The sequence below is a fragment of the Puma concolor genome, chromosome C1 (genome assembly GCF_028749965.1).
Source record: "Puma concolor isolate L17-30 chromosome C1, mPumCon1.1.hap2, whole genome shotgun sequence".
In the NCBI taxonomy this organism is placed as follows: Eukaryota; Metazoa; Chordata; class Mammalia; order Carnivora; family Felidae; genus Puma; species Puma concolor.
In genome coordinates, this window is record NC_141674.1 from 91,599,808 (window position 1) to 91,615,371 (window position 15,564).

The 15,564-nt window shown below is 37.8% G+C and overlaps 1 long non-coding RNA gene across 1 annotated transcript; it reads right to left on the bottom strand.

Annotated features, from left to right (window-relative positions):
* Window positions 1-9,278: 9,278 nt before the first annotated feature.
* On the bottom strand, window positions 9,279-15,068 carry LOC147578216 (uncharacterized). Its single transcript, XR_015254228.1, has 3 exons — window positions 14,935-15,068; window positions 12,938-13,017; window positions 9,279-9,718 (listed from the first exon to the last, which is right to left on the bottom strand). It is a non-coding gene; the product is annotated as an uncharacterized LOC147578216 (long non-coding RNA).
* Window positions 15,069-15,564: the final 496 nt, after the last annotated feature.

Consider the following 15,564-nt stretch of genomic DNA (forward strand, 5'->3'; position numbering starts at 1 on the left):
GAAGCATGAAATCCAATTTCTTCACTTACCAGCTGTTGATCTCAGGCACATTATCTTACTTCAATAAGCCTCAATTTCCTTGTCCATAAAACAAGAATAACAATAATTATAAGCCACTTTATGGCTTCCTTTGAGAAATAAGTAGTGCATATCATGTACCAAATATGGCCCCCAGTCCATAGGAGATGCCCAATAGAGGCAATAGTTGTTATTACACTTAAAAAAAATTTTTTTTACTATCACTTTGGCACTTGTTAGCTGTAGAATTTGAGGTTACTTAACCTCTCCAGGCTCCATTTCCATTTATCTAAAATAGCAATTATAATATTATTATCTGCCTAATCATTTTGTCCAAATTAATTTTTGTTCAAATTGGGATAGTTTTGAGAATGAAAAAAGGCATCAAAATAACTCACATAATATGAGTTATGAAGTATTCACTAAAATTGGTTTCATTTATAATGGTAGACCTAGAAAATAGTTCAGTACAAAAATAGTATAAAAATAAATTATTTCTAAAACCAAATAATATATATTTGTGTTTTTAAACCAAAGTAAAATTTTTTTTTCATAGTATCTCCTAGAAGCATCCTCAAAATTACATTTTTTGGCCAATAAATTTGAAATTGTTGATACCTCTAATTGTTCTATGTAGAACATAATATTTGAGAAAATATTCTGTCTATAAGCACTAAGAGATATGGTCTGTTTAGAGCAAATTCTGCTAAATGTGGATGGTCTGAATTTTATTTTTTCATATTCAAGTGTGGAAATATTTCATCTCAAATATCTCTTGCCTCCATTCAAAGTAACAAGTTCAGGGGCACTGGGGTGACTCAGCTGGTTAAGCATCTGACTTCAGCTCAGGTCATGATCTCATGGTTTGTGAGTTTGAACTCCACATTGGGCTCTGTGCTGACAGCTCAGAGCCTGGAGCCTGTCTTCGGATTCTGTGTCTCCCTCTCTCTCTGCCCCTTCCCTGCTCATGCTCTGTCTCGCTCTCTCTAAAAAATAAATAAACATCAAAAAAAGTTTTTTTTAAACAACAAAATAAACAAAGTAACAAGTTCAACAAATAGTTGAAAATAGTCAATAAGTTGATTTTTTTTATTATTCATTTGAATGTTTCACCAAACTTGGATTCTCCAAAATCACTGATCCTCTCAATCTCATTTTATTGTGATACTGAATATAAATTTAAACAAACTAGAAGTTCCGTCAAAAGATTCTTCCCACCAGATGAGATATTCTAAAATACAATTATAGGATTTTAAAACAAAATCATGTACAACATTTACATTCTCATCACTTAATCTTTCCAATTGTTTCCTTTGTAGGAATAAAATGCAATTACTACCTGTTTTCATGTTTTGTCTTCAAAAATTGCAGTTCCCTTCAAAGCTTCAAAAGTTGCAATCCCACTCTAATGCTGTGATTAACTACTTCTAATTGTTTTTTAACAACATGAAATATTAGAAAAATTGGTTACAAGAAAAGCAATATAACTAAAGGACAATTAGAATGATTTACAAAATTATTCCATTTAAGCTCAAACATACCTGAAATTGATTTTTGTGATGTGTCATAGGAAGAGAAAATATAGACTGTCATGATGATGATGTGTGTGTTCAGTATCAACTCTTTCAAAAAATTTTTGTGTTTTTTTTTTATTTAATGTTTATTTATTTTTGAGAAAGAGAGAGAGAGCATGAGCAGGGGAGGGGCAGAGAGAGGGAGGCACAGAATCCTAAGCAGGTTCCAAACTCTGAGCTGTAGCACAGAGTCCAACGCAGGGCTCAAATTCACAAACCATGAGATCATGACCTGAGCCGGAGTCAGATGCCTAACCGACTGAGCCACCCAAGAGCCCCATTCAAAAAATTTTTGTAATTCAGTTCCCTGTGTATGTATAGAATATTTGTAAATTTGGATAATTATTGCTTTATTTCAAAGAATAGAATGCTATATAGCTTATTTGAATTATAAATTATGAATGTACCATAATAAATTTCCTGTATATAGCTCCTCCATAAATTTCTTAATTAATTGGGAAACATTTTTTTACCATATAATTATACTACACAAAATTTGTAATCGTATTATCTCCATGAAAAAATACCTCTTCAGTGTTCACCTTTACAAATAAATTAACAAAGATATGGGCTGCCTGGGTGGCTCAGTCGGTTAAGCATCTGACTTCCACTCAGGTCATGAACTCTGTGAGTTCAAGCCCTTGTCAGGGCCCATGCTGACAGCTCAGAGCCTGGAGCCTGCTTTGGATTCTGTGTCTTACTCTCTCTGCCCCTCCCCTGCTCGCTCTCTCTCTTTCCCTCACTCTCTCTCTCTCTCTCAAAAATAAATGGACATCAAAACAATTTTTGTTAAATAAATTAACAAAGATGTTCGAAATAATGCTATTTCACTTTCAATATAACGAACTTCCAGAAGTTTTACTTAAATTCTGTGAATTGGATTGAAAAAGAATCAATCCATTCCCGGAATATAGCTGATTTCTAAATTTGAAATTTGATGACTGATATAAATGTATATGAGCTTATTCTACTATAGAAATGACATCTGTGTCTGTTTAAATGGGAATGAAATTCTACTATGAAAGCAACATGGGAACAGCTATCACTGCACATTTCATAGGCATACAGGAAATCTTAGAATTTCCACAGCAAAGTTTTTTTTTAAGTTTATTTATTCATTTTTGAGAGCAAGAGAGAGAGGGGGGCAGAGAGAGAGGGAGACAGAGAATCCCAAGCAGGCTCTGCACCATCAGCACAGAGCCCAACATGGGGCTCGAACTTATGAACCATGAGATCATGACCTGAGGTTAAACCAAGAAACAAACGCTTAATGGACTGAGCCACCCAGAGTCCCCAACAGCAAGCTTAATTTACAAGAATCATGTGATCTAGATGAAAACTCATGTGTCTCAAAGTGACACATAAGTGTACCTTCTATAGCTATATGTGTTAAATCATATTTTGGCCCAGCATTTGTAAACTAATAACATGGGAGGTTATTCTTATTGTGGCATAATGTGCACAACATAGGATTTACCATTTAACTATTTTTAACCATCAATTTAGTGACATTAAGTACATTCACAATGTTCTGCAACCATAACTATTATCCAATACTTTTTCATCATTCCAAACAGAAATTCTGTGCCCATTAAACAATAACTACCATTTTCCCTCTTCTGGACCCTTAATACCCTCTATTCTGCTCTTTGTCCTCATGGCTAGGTCCTTATGGCCATAGGTATGGCTATATATCTCATATAACAGAGATAATTTTACTTCCTCCTTTCCAGTTTGGATGTTGTTTATTTCTTTGTCTTGTCTGACTGTTCTCGCCAGGACTTCCAGTGATGGGTTGAATGGAGATGGTGATAGCGGGCACCCTTGTCTTAGTCTTGATCTTAGAAGGAAAGCTTTCAACTACTCACTGTTGAGTCTGATGTTAGCTGTGGGTTTATAATACAGGGCCCTTACTGTGTTGAAGTATGTTCCATCTATACTCAATTTGTTGGGAATTTTTTTTTTTAATTTTTTTTTCAACGTTTTTTAATTTATTTTTGGGACAGAGAGAGACAGAGCATGAACGGGGGAGGGGCAGAGAGAGAGGGAGACACAGAATCGGAAACAGGCTCCAGGCTCTGAGCCATCAGCCCAGAGCCTGACGCGGGGCTCGAACTCACGGACCGCGAGATCGTGACCTGGCTGAAGTCGGACGCTTAACCGACTGCGCCACCCAGGCGCCCCTGGAATTTTTATCATCAAAGCGTGTTCAATTTTGTGAAAAGCTTGTCAGTTGTAACAATATGGACAAAACTTCAGGGCATTATGCTAACTGAAATAAGTCAGAGAAAAGCAAATACTGTATGACCTCATATATGGTCATTTATATAATAAAATTCATAGAAACATTGTAGATTGGTGGTTGCTGGGGCAAAAGTGTGTGGGAAACAGGTGAAGGTGGTCAAAGTACGATGTTCTGTTATATGACCAGTAAGTTCTGGGAGTCTAATATACAGTATGGTGACTATATTTAACAATAGTGTATTGTATTTTGGAAGTTGCTAAGAGAATAAATTTTAAAATTTCTCATCACACATACAAAAATATAACTGAGATATGACCTTATTGTAGTAATCATTTCACAAAATATATGCATGTCAAATAATTTTCTGGTACATGTTAAACTTAATGTTATATGTCAATTACATCTAAATAAAATTGGAAAAAATAATAAATTTTAATTTTAAATATTTCTGGCACTATGTTTCAACATCTAAATAATTTATTTTTTTTAATTTTTTAATGTTTACTCATTTTTTGATAGACAGAGACAGAGTGTGAGTAGGGGAGGGGCAGAGAGAGAGAGGGAGACACAGAATCTGAAACAGGCTCCAGGCTCTGAGCTGTCAGCACAGAGCCTGATGCGGGGCTCGAACTCACGGACCGTGAAATCATGACCTGAGCCAAAGTCAGACGCCTAACTGACTGAGCCACCCAGGCACCCTTCTAAATAACTGTTTAAATTAATATTGCTTTAATTTAAGGTTTTCTGTTCTCAAATGTCTATATGGTAGAGACCATTTTTACATGGGATTGAATTATATAAACTTATCATAACTTATTGCTTTATAATAATAATAAACATGTATTTATTATAACAGTTTCTTACCACAGAAAATCTATGAAAATTTTAGTATAATCCTATCACAGAAAACTGATTTACCATTATGGTCACTTATTATTACTTAAAAACACAAAATAACGTGTTATGAAAAATACAGAATAATTTAGGATTTTTGTTAAAATTACCATGAATTATTATTTCTAGTTCCTTAATCCCAAAGATTAATAGCACTTTGGGACTTGGAAACATTATTAAGAGAGTGGTCTTTTGCGTATCTACTACAGGTTTTTCTTCTGTGGTTACCATGAGGTTTATATTAAATATCTTATAGTTATAACAACCCATTTCAACCTGATAACAACTTAACTTCTATAGCATATGAAAACTAGATAGTTTTACTTCTTTCCCTTTCATCACATTTTAGGCTATTAATGTTACAGTTTACATCCTTTGTATACAATAATGAATTATTGCAGTTGTAGCTATTTTTAGTGTTTATTTTTCTTTAACTTTTAAACTAGAGTTGTGATTTACACACCACCATTACCATGTTAGGGAATCTAATTTAACTATATTTACCTTTACTGATGATTTTTATACATTTGTTTTTCCAATGTTAATTAACATCACTTCAATTTAACTAGCAGAACACTGCTCAGTATTTCTTATATGGCAAGTCTAATGGTGATAAACTCCCTCAGTTTTATTTGTCTGGGAAAGTATTTTTCTCTCTTTCATTTCTGAAGGATAACTTTGCTGGACATAGCATTCTTGGTTGATAGGATTTCTTTTCTTTCAATATTTTGAATAAATCATCTCACCCACCCTGGCCTGCAAAGTTTATGCTGATAAATCCTCTCATGGCCTATTGGGTGTGCCCACATAGGTGATGAGTTGTTTTCCTATGGCTGCTTTCAAATTTTCCCTTTTTATCTGACTTTTGACAATTTAATTATAATGTGTCTCAGTTTAGCCCTTTTAGGATTGAAACTTTTGGGGGTGTTTTGAGCCTCATGAATCTGGATGTACATTTATTTTCCTAAGTTTCAGAGTGTTTCAATAGAAAGTCCAGTTTTCAATAGTTGAAATACATTCACTTCCTCTTTTTCTCTCTCTTCTCCTTCCAGGATTCCTATAATGCATAAATTTTATTTTATTTTGCTGATGTCCCATAAATTCTATAAATTCTCTTCACAGTGTTTCATTCTTTTTTCCTTTTTGCTCCCCTGACTGGATAATTGCCAATAGAAATTGGAAATTGATCTTCCTTCTGCTTTTTGAAGTCTGCTGTCAAAGCTCTCTGTTGAATTCTTTAGTTTAGTCATTGTATTCTTCAGCTTTGGTATTTCCACTTAGTTTGCCTGATGATTTCTATTTCTTTGGTAAAATTCTCATTTTGTTCATAAATCCTTTCCCTAATTTCATTTAGTTGTCTGTTTCTATATTCTTGTAGTTCACTGAATTTCTTTAAGAGGATTATTCTAATGTTTTTGATAGTTCAATGATCTCCACTTTTCAGGGTCATTTAGGGGAGCTTTATTAGTTCTCATTGGTGGCGTCATATTTACTTGACTCTTACCTCATATCCTTGTGTTGGCATCTGTGTTGCATCCACGCGACTCCTGAAACAGAATGCTACGGGCACCAGTGACAGTTGCAACAAAGTTTATTACAATAAGAGGCAAGGCCGACCGATCGGGACCAACACTCTTGATAAGAGTGTGGCCCCGAACAGCCAGGGTACAGAGTTTTTAAAGTCGATCACGTCGTTTTATCATTATCTGGGAACAGAACAGGGCAACAGTTCCCAGATGAGTTAGAAACAGTTGCCAGATGAGTCAGAAACAGTTATCGAATGAGGTGATTATTTTAGATTTTCTGCCGCTAAGTTGCAACCAGTGGATCTCCTTCACCTTGTCTCTGATGCTCTTTTTTGAGGTTTTGTTTCCTTCATTGGTAAAGCCTGATTCACAAGAGTATGAAGTATGATTTACAAGAGTAAAAGCAAGGTTGTTATCTTTTGACCTTCAGTGTCAGAACAAAGTTGTTATCTTTCAAGCTAAGCGTTAGCCCTACAGTACAATTTAACCCTTACAATCTGCATATTAGTAAACAGTCTCCTCATCCAGATTTTGTAGGTTTTGTTTCATCCAGGAAAGGCCTTCACCAACCAGCTCAGCTTAGGGTACTGGATCAGCTCGTAGCATCTGTGAGCAAATGGAGCTTGCATGTCTAGTTGAGTGAGGCCACTGCCCTTGCCCTTGCCCTTGCCCTTGGCGGGATAGAGTTTGTCGCTGGTTGAGTTGGCCTTCAGGCTGGACTCTGTATTCAAGTAGTGCTGCTATGTGTACTACCTGGTTGGGCAAGACTTCTGGGTTGTTTTCCATGTTTAGATGATGCCATTCTCTGGGGTCTGCAGTCACCTCTGGTTGGGTATGGTTGTAGGCTGTGTTCCCCACAGGACAGTGCCACTGGTGAGATTTTGCAATGGGATAGGGTTTTGGGCTACACTCTGCAATCCTCCCTGTTCAGGTAATGCACCTCAGGCTGTCCTCACCAACCTGGATGTTATAGCTGCCTAGACTCTGCATTTAGGCACAGCCACAGGTCTGGACTTCATGGTCAGATGGGCCTCAGTTTGTGTTCTGCAATTAGGGCAGCAGACTGTGTCTCTAATACTGAGTAGGCTTGTAGGTTGGGCCTGGCAGCTGGGTGGTTACCATAAGCTGGGCTCCAAAGCTCCTCAGGGAATTTCAGGTTCCCTGCCTGTGTGGGGTTAGAGGCTATGTTCAACAGTTGGGCAGGGCTGTTGGCATGGCTCCCTGCCAGGCAGAGCCCTAAGATATCTTCTGCTGATTTAGGGTGTTGTGGCCACTATCCCCAGAGCAGTGGGTCTGGATGCTATGCTCAGCGGTTGAACAGAACTTTGAATTTATTCTTCTGTTCAGGCAAGGCCATAAAATGTGCTTCACAGCCAATGTGGCCCTGTGGCTGGAGAACCAAATTAGGCTGAAATGCCAACCAACCTTCCTGGCCTGACAGGGTCACTGGCTTTAGTCTGCTGATCCACAGAGCTGCTGGCTAGGATCTCTGCTCAGGTGCTGCTGCAAGCAGGAATGAAACCTGCCAAGATGTAAATGCTGGATGCTTTAAGCCACATTCTGCTTATCTGCCTCTACCTTAACCCCAGTAGCTGAGCTTCACAGATTCTCCTCATGATCCCTGTGAGGAAGGACCCAAGTGGGCCTCCTAGGAAGCATCCCACAATGCTGGGGAAGTTGGATGTCCACCTTAGTTCCTCTTTTTCCCACTGGAGATACTGTAGGGCCAAGGAGGCCCTCCCAGTATGGCACTGTGCCCTTCCGGGGAGGGGCAATGTGATTAAAGTGAAACCATTCCTCTTACCTTTCAAATGCAGTCCGGCTCAGGCTCTATTGTACAGGGGTACAGGCGAGTGCTACAGCCCCATCCCTGGATGCTGCAGTTTCACAATGGTGCCCTTTTTATGCATACTGGCTAGTTGGTCTTCATATTAAAAGGACTGAAGTTAGGAACTAGTATAATGACCTATATTACATCTTGATGATGTCATCCTTTAAGCTCCTTTAAGCTATTATTCTTAAAATGAAATTTTAAAATACACAAAGCAGGGGCATCTGGGTGACTCAGTCGGTGAAGCATTCAACTCTTGATTTCAGCTCAGGTCATGAGCTCATGGTTTTGTGAGTTCCAGCCCCGTGTCAAACTCTGTGCTGACAGCATGGAGTCTTCTTGGGATTCTCTCTCTCTCTCTCTCTCTCTCTCATTCTCTCTGTCTCTCTCTCTGTCTCTCTCTCTCTCTGCCCCTCCCCCACTCATGTTCCCTCTCCCTCTCTCTCTGTCTCTCAAAATAAATAAACTTTAAAAAAATAAGATAGAATAAAATAAAATACACAAAGCAGTAATTCCTTGATAATCTTGACCTTTGTTTTATGTAAAAATATTCCAGACATAAAACATGTTTCATTTTGCATTTTTCTTGATTGGATTTTTAAGAGTGGCTCTAAAAGTATCTTCAAGTTAGACATTGTAGTATATATTCTTTCATAGAAGTTTATTTCCTTTTGTAAAAGTAAAAATCTCTTTTCTCCTTGCTCTGATTTTGGTTTTGTCATTGAAGTTAATACTGCTTTTGCTAATTCAGAGTTTAAATCAATTTCTGATTTCATTTAGAGAATTCCACACAATGCTCACAACTTTTTCTCTTCACCTGTCCTCCTTTAAAGTATTTAAGGTGCACCTGGGTGGCTCAGTCGGTTGGGCATCCAACTTCGGCTCAGGTCATGGTCTCGTGGTTTGTGGGTTCAAGCCCCACATCGGGCTCTGTGCTGACAGCTCAGAGCCTGGAGCCTGCTTCGGATTCTGTCTCTCCCTCTCTCTCTGCCTCTCTCTCTCTCTCAAAAATAAGTAAACATTTAAAAAAAGGGTTTTTTTAATAATAAAGTATTTAAAAGAACTGTGGCCTACAGAGAACATTCAAACCCTGTAAACAGTCTGTATTCAAGTACCAGAAGATTATTGAGCTGTATTCAAGTACCAGATTATTCAGATGGCCTAGCAAGGCGACAGCACTACACAGAATATCACACGTCAAAATTGCTAATTTAATAACTTATTTTGTTTTCAGAATTTGCTGTTTCTTGGAATGCCATTTAACTGTCTTGGAACTCCACACATAAGTTTTGTGTATTGTGTGTTGTTAAGTATAAACTTATGCCTTTTTTTTTTTTTTTTTTTTTTTTTTTGCAAGAATGACTCACCATTAGTGGCAGACAGGGTCAAGACCATACACTTATGAAATGGCAGTAACTCCAAGCATGACTGACTGATGAGATCATGACCACCTTTCTCCATCACGTTCCTGTCCCTCCTCCCTCAGGTTAGATGACTGCTGTTCAAGTGTCCAGAATAGTTGCTCTCTACCTTCCCTGGTTCTCAGACTCCACGATTCTCCGGTGACCCATGCCAGTTAACACATTACACAAATGCACAAAAGTGGGCATGAGCCGACTTGTCAGCCTTCCTGAAACAGAGGACAAAATTATACATTTAATTATATATTTATTCCACTTTCAGAGTAGTTGAACCCCAGAAAAAAATTGCCCAGGGAGACACATTACACTGGAGGTTTGAAATATTGGATTGGGGAACTATGTGAATGCTTGTATATCACGTCAGGAAAGGAAATCAAATGACCTTGAAGCCACTTAGAGCCTTAAAATACTGCTAAGGTTTTGATGCCAGGGATTAGCCTGTTAAGCCACTGCCACTGGCTGTAAGCATTATGATATTCTGAGGCTGATATGAGCCTCTGTACTGTTCAGTGCTTAGTTAACTATGGAAAAAAGAAAAGTCAGATTAAGCTGTCAGACCCACAAAATTAACATGTGCACCTAATTGGCTTAGTTTATTATTATTATTATTCATACAATTACAATTTGTGTCTATAGAAAATATGGCCATTATTTTTAAATTGCTATTTTGGAAAGGCAAGTTATCAATATTAGCATTGTGACAGAAGTAAAGAAAATTCATAAAATGTACAGAAATACAGCTAAATCCAAAATGGGCATATCAGTACATAAGTAGGAACACATTTTCAAGTTTCTTGATATGCTTGGCCTCTATCCCATACCACTAATTACTTCTTAGCTCAAATGGGCAAAATCGTTAGCAATTTGCTTGGCAATAGGTGAAAAGAGATGTTTCTTTTTTTCTTTCCCTGTGGAAAATTGTCTGCATTGTACTGCAATGCTGAGCAAGTTATTCTTAGCAGCACGTCTCCTCAGACATTTTATGGCAGCTTGGGGAATATTAAATGTATGATTAATAAATAATTACAACTATGTGTCCAATCTTTAGCTCCATATTCAAAAGGAGCTTTGACTGTGTGAGGCATTTGAGAGGGTTTCTGAAAACAATATATTTATACATTTTAATTTAGATTTATTCCAGCGTTAAAGTACAAATATTTACATATTCTGAGCATATTTTTACATATAGAATTATTTTAACCATTATCAGTATACAACTACCTCCAGAGAGAAATGCAGTAAGGAATTTAGCAGCAGGAAAACATAGTAAACAACAATTTAGGACAGAAGGTAAAGAGCATCGTAAACATGGAGAATCTGAAATTAGAGAAAGAATTTTTAATTAGGTGGAATGTAATCACTCAGCTGGAATTTGTCTATGTTACCAAAACAGGAGCATTTCATTATTGTTGCGGAAAGTGCTTTCAAGATATTTCATTAACAAACCAAGCAGAAAATCTTATTTCAGTCTTTCAGTCTTATTCGCTGCCTCTCTCTCTCTCTCTCTCTCTCTCTCTCTCTCTCTCCCCCTCTCTCTCTCTCTCCACCTAAGAATACAGTGCAATATGAGCTTAGCTTATCTGTTATTGTGCAGTGCTATGATATTGGAATAATTATATCATTTGCAGCATGCTATAATCATGGTGAGCTTAGTTCCTGCATTTTCTGGAAAACTCCCAAATTCCTACTTGATCAATTCTATATGTTATCTTTAGGTTCCAAAGTTAAGGTCACTACTTGACTATAAAACAAAAAGCTGTCCCTGGATAAGAGAACACTTCTAGTTCCAGCTATACCACTCAGTTTGTGCTCAAAAATGTTTCTTAAGCACTTTGGGTTGCAGTCCCTACCCCCCTTTTTATGCAAAGGCATGAATGCTAGAATACCAAACAGCCTCATTCCATGACTTAACTAGTATTAAGCAGCATGGCATAGCAGTTAAAAACAGACTGGCATTTGTGTGCTTGAACATGAATCCCAGCTCTGCTAATCCCAGCTCTGTGTGACCCTGGGCAAACGATTTAACCACTCTGTGCTTCACCTTCCTCTGTAAAACAGGCTTGATGATAATGGTAATTTCTCATGGAGTTATTATATGAGGCTTTGATCAGTGGATACAAATGAAGCACCTAGAACTGTGCAGAAGAGTAAAGGTGATACATGTATTGGTGAAATAAACACATGTGAGAAAGGACAACATATGAACTCAAATTCTCTATTAATTCAGTTATTCAGCTGATGTGCTCTCTTTGTACTCCAGCTCATACACCCCTAACAAATGGGTTTGTTCTGTATAACTATGAGGAAAAGAAGTAGTGAAGTTAAGAAACTTGCCCACAGTCTCAGCTAATCAGTAACACTCACTATATAAATCCTTCTATGTCCGATTTCAAATCTGTGCTATCTCAACTCTGCTTCCCCAAGGTACCTAGAGATTTTGCAAGCTGATTATTAACCCTATTATAATATGTCTTGGCTCTAAATTCATTGTAACAAGCATAATTTTTGTGCATGAGGTAACTGAAAAGCAAATGTTTGCCTTCTCACAATAAAGAATATGGATGGCAGAACCAGATTCTAGAGCAAGACTGCCTATGTTCACAATATCAGCACTACCACTGTCTGCATGACCGTGGGGAAGGTTATTTAAATATTAAATTAATTAATAAAAATAAAGCATTAGAGGAGTGCCTGGGTGGTTCAATCAGTTAAGCATCCAACTCTTGATTTCAGCTCAGATCAGGATCTCATGGTTTATGGGATGGAGCCCCCCACTGGGCTATGTGCTGACAGCATGGATCCTGCTCAGGATTCTCTCTCTCCCCCTCTTTCTCTGTCCCTCCCCAATTTGTGTGCATGCACATGCTCTCTCTCTCTCTCTCTCTCTCTCTCTCTCTCTCTCGCTCTCTCTCTCAAAATAAACTTAATAAATAAATAAATAAATAAATAAATAAATAAATAAAGCATTAGAATAGTGCCTGGCACATAGGAAGCACTGTAGAAATGTTTCTTGTTAACACACTTATCATAACTACTACTATTCAGGAGGCCTGGGATGGCCATGTTAGAGAAGAGATGTTTAATGGTACTTCATTAATATAATTATGGTCCCACAGAAATAAGTAAATGTGTTTCCAGCTTTCATTCAAATAGAAAGTCATTCTTCTTGTCAAAGGGATTTAATCTTCCTTCTTTACAAACCATTGCTCTAGTGTTAAGGACATTGATGCCTGAAGAAAGACACTTACAATGTTCAGCTTAGAGATACACACAGCTGGGGATTATACAGGCCCAACTAAAAATAAAAATGTTAAAAGGAGGCAAAGCTTTCCACAGAAACTAGCTGTTAAAGAGTCATTATCTAAAAACTAGTCTTGATCAAGTACATAAACAAAACACTAAAACTGAATGGCAGAGGTCTGACTGACCTGGATGGATGAGAAAAGTGTCATGTGCAGGAGGTGAAGACTGGAACAGAGGCATCCCCTTGGCCACACCTGGTCAAAGCCTATGGAAAGCAATGAGCAAAGAAGAAGAGAAACCTGATTTCAGAAATCTTATATAGTCTTAAAAGTTTGTCATCTGGGACCGCCTGGGTGGCTCAGTCAGTTAAGCTTCCGACTTCCACTCAGGTCATGATCTCTCAAGCCCCTCATCGGGCTCTGTGCTGACAGCTCAGAGGCTGGAGCCTGCTTCGGATTCTGTGTCTCCCTCTCTCTCTGCCCCTCCCCTGCTCACACTCTGTTTCTCTCTCAAAAATAAGCATTAAAAAAATTTTTGGGGGGGTGCCTGGGTGGCTTAGTCAGTTAAGCGTCCGACTTCAGCTCAGGTCATGATCTCACAGTTCATGAGTTCAAGCCTCATGTCAGGCTCTATGTTGACAGCGTGGAGCCTGGAACCTGCTTCAGATTCTGTGTCTCCCTCTCCCTCCACCCCTCTCGCACTTGCTCTCTCTCTCTCAAAAATATAAACGTAAAAAAACCTTTTTTAAGTTTATCATCTGTTTATAAACAGTATATAGCTCTTAGTACAGAATGTAGCCTTAGTTATTGTCCATATTCACAGAATCCTAAATCTAAAAGTCCTTTCAGCTGTTGTAAAAGAAAGTGGCCCAAATAGGTTGGACCTCACTCAGCTGTTAAATTGAGATTCTGGTGTTCATACTGTACCAAAAGCTAGCACTTGCAATATTGTCTCTTAATAAGGCTTATTTCTGAGTGGGCTTTTCTTAGATTTGTCTTGGTCGAGTTTTAGTTTCCCATTTGCTTTTTCTTTTGTTTTCAGAAGAGGAAAAAACTTGAACAGATTTGTTGAGAGACTCAGTGAATGGGTCACTAAGAGGATTGTAGATTTTAATAGACTCTTCTCTTGCCTTCCCACGCAGCTAGCTATTTCCTAAAACCCTAAGTTTGAAGGATTTGAAATATAACTTTAAATATTATAGAGCTGAATCATCAAAGGGTTTTAAACCTGCCACTGGATGGAGGACAGAAAAAGGACCATCTGATCTAATGCCATGAATTCTTAGCACTGAGGATGGTTCCCTGGAGCAGAACAGTGAAAAACAGGAAAGGAAATGCTTAATTGAACCAAAATAGGCTACTATGATACACATGGAAAGCAAAGCTTTAAAATGACAAATTAAAATAAAGGGCAAAGAAAGTAAAGGTGACGTTAACTTTCTTTCCTGGAGGCTGCTAATTTATCTAGGGCAATGGCTCTCTGATGCTAGAATAAGCACTGGTACATAATGATGTTTTCGATGGTTCCCCACAAAGTGAGGACAAAGTGGTGAGTTTCTTCATTATGTGTATTTTTTTTTTAATTTAAAGAATTATTCCTTATTCTGGGAGTGTGTTCTATTAGCTTTGTTTTGTATTAAAATATCCTTTAATTGGAAGAGATGATGATATCATATGAAAGTTTATTTTTTCATTCCAAAGCCCTTACTGCTCAAAATTAAGGCTCCACAACACCATGTTCTCCCCCAATATATATATATATATATATATATATACACACACACACATATATACAGCAACTAAATCAGTCCTTTTCCAGAGGTGAATCAGAATTCCCTTAGAAGTAGTTTCAAAATACGGGGCGCCTGGGTGGCGCAGTCGGTTAAGCGTCCGACTTCAGCCAGGTCACGATCTCGCGGTCTGGGAGTTCGAGCCCCGCGTCAGGCTCTGGGCTGATGGCTCAGAGCCTGGAGCCTGTTTCCGATTCTGTGTCTCCCTCTCTCTCTGCCCCTCCCCCGTTCATGCTCTGTCTCTCTCTGTCCCAAAAATAAATAAACGTTGAAAAAAAAAAAAAAGTAGTTTCAAAATAGACACTGCCACTCCCCTTCTGTTGTGAGCTCTCAAAAGGAAAGTGGAAGGAAGAGGAAGGGAGATATGTATTTTTATATGATTCTGATACAGACCCTAACTGACATCCACAGTTCTCAGGAGAGTATGATCAACTATCATCCTTGGAAGACCCATATCTTCTTTGCTTTTGTCTTTTTCTTGAGTGCATTCACCTCTGTGGACAGGAGACAAATATTTTGCAATGCAGTTTCCTAAATAAGAGGAATAATATTTCAGGAAACAAGTTTCTATGCTGCACATAAAAAAGATCTTTGAAGGGGAAGCTTCAAGCAAACGACAGTTCTTTTCATAAAGAAATCATAATATGAAAACTCTAGGGATATAACAAATATATTCTCGACTGTGGTGGCAAGCTAAATAAAGTCCTTGAGCTAATTTTAATGGAAAAAGTTTCCACGTACACACTGAGTAAGTAGACATACTCTATAAATATATATTTCTTGAGCTCTAAAAAGCTGCATGGGGGAATGCTAGAACAAATATTCAAATTGTGTGAGATGGGTGAAAGTGTAAAAGTAAACCCAGATTTCTTTAACACTGTGAAGCAAAATAAAATGTTTAGGAGACTGAGTTCCTATCTGTCCTTGAATAGATCAGTCTAATATCATTCTTTGCTCTAATCTAGCTGATTTCTTCACTGGTCTATATACAACTTTTTTCCTTATTTATTAATTGATTTGCAT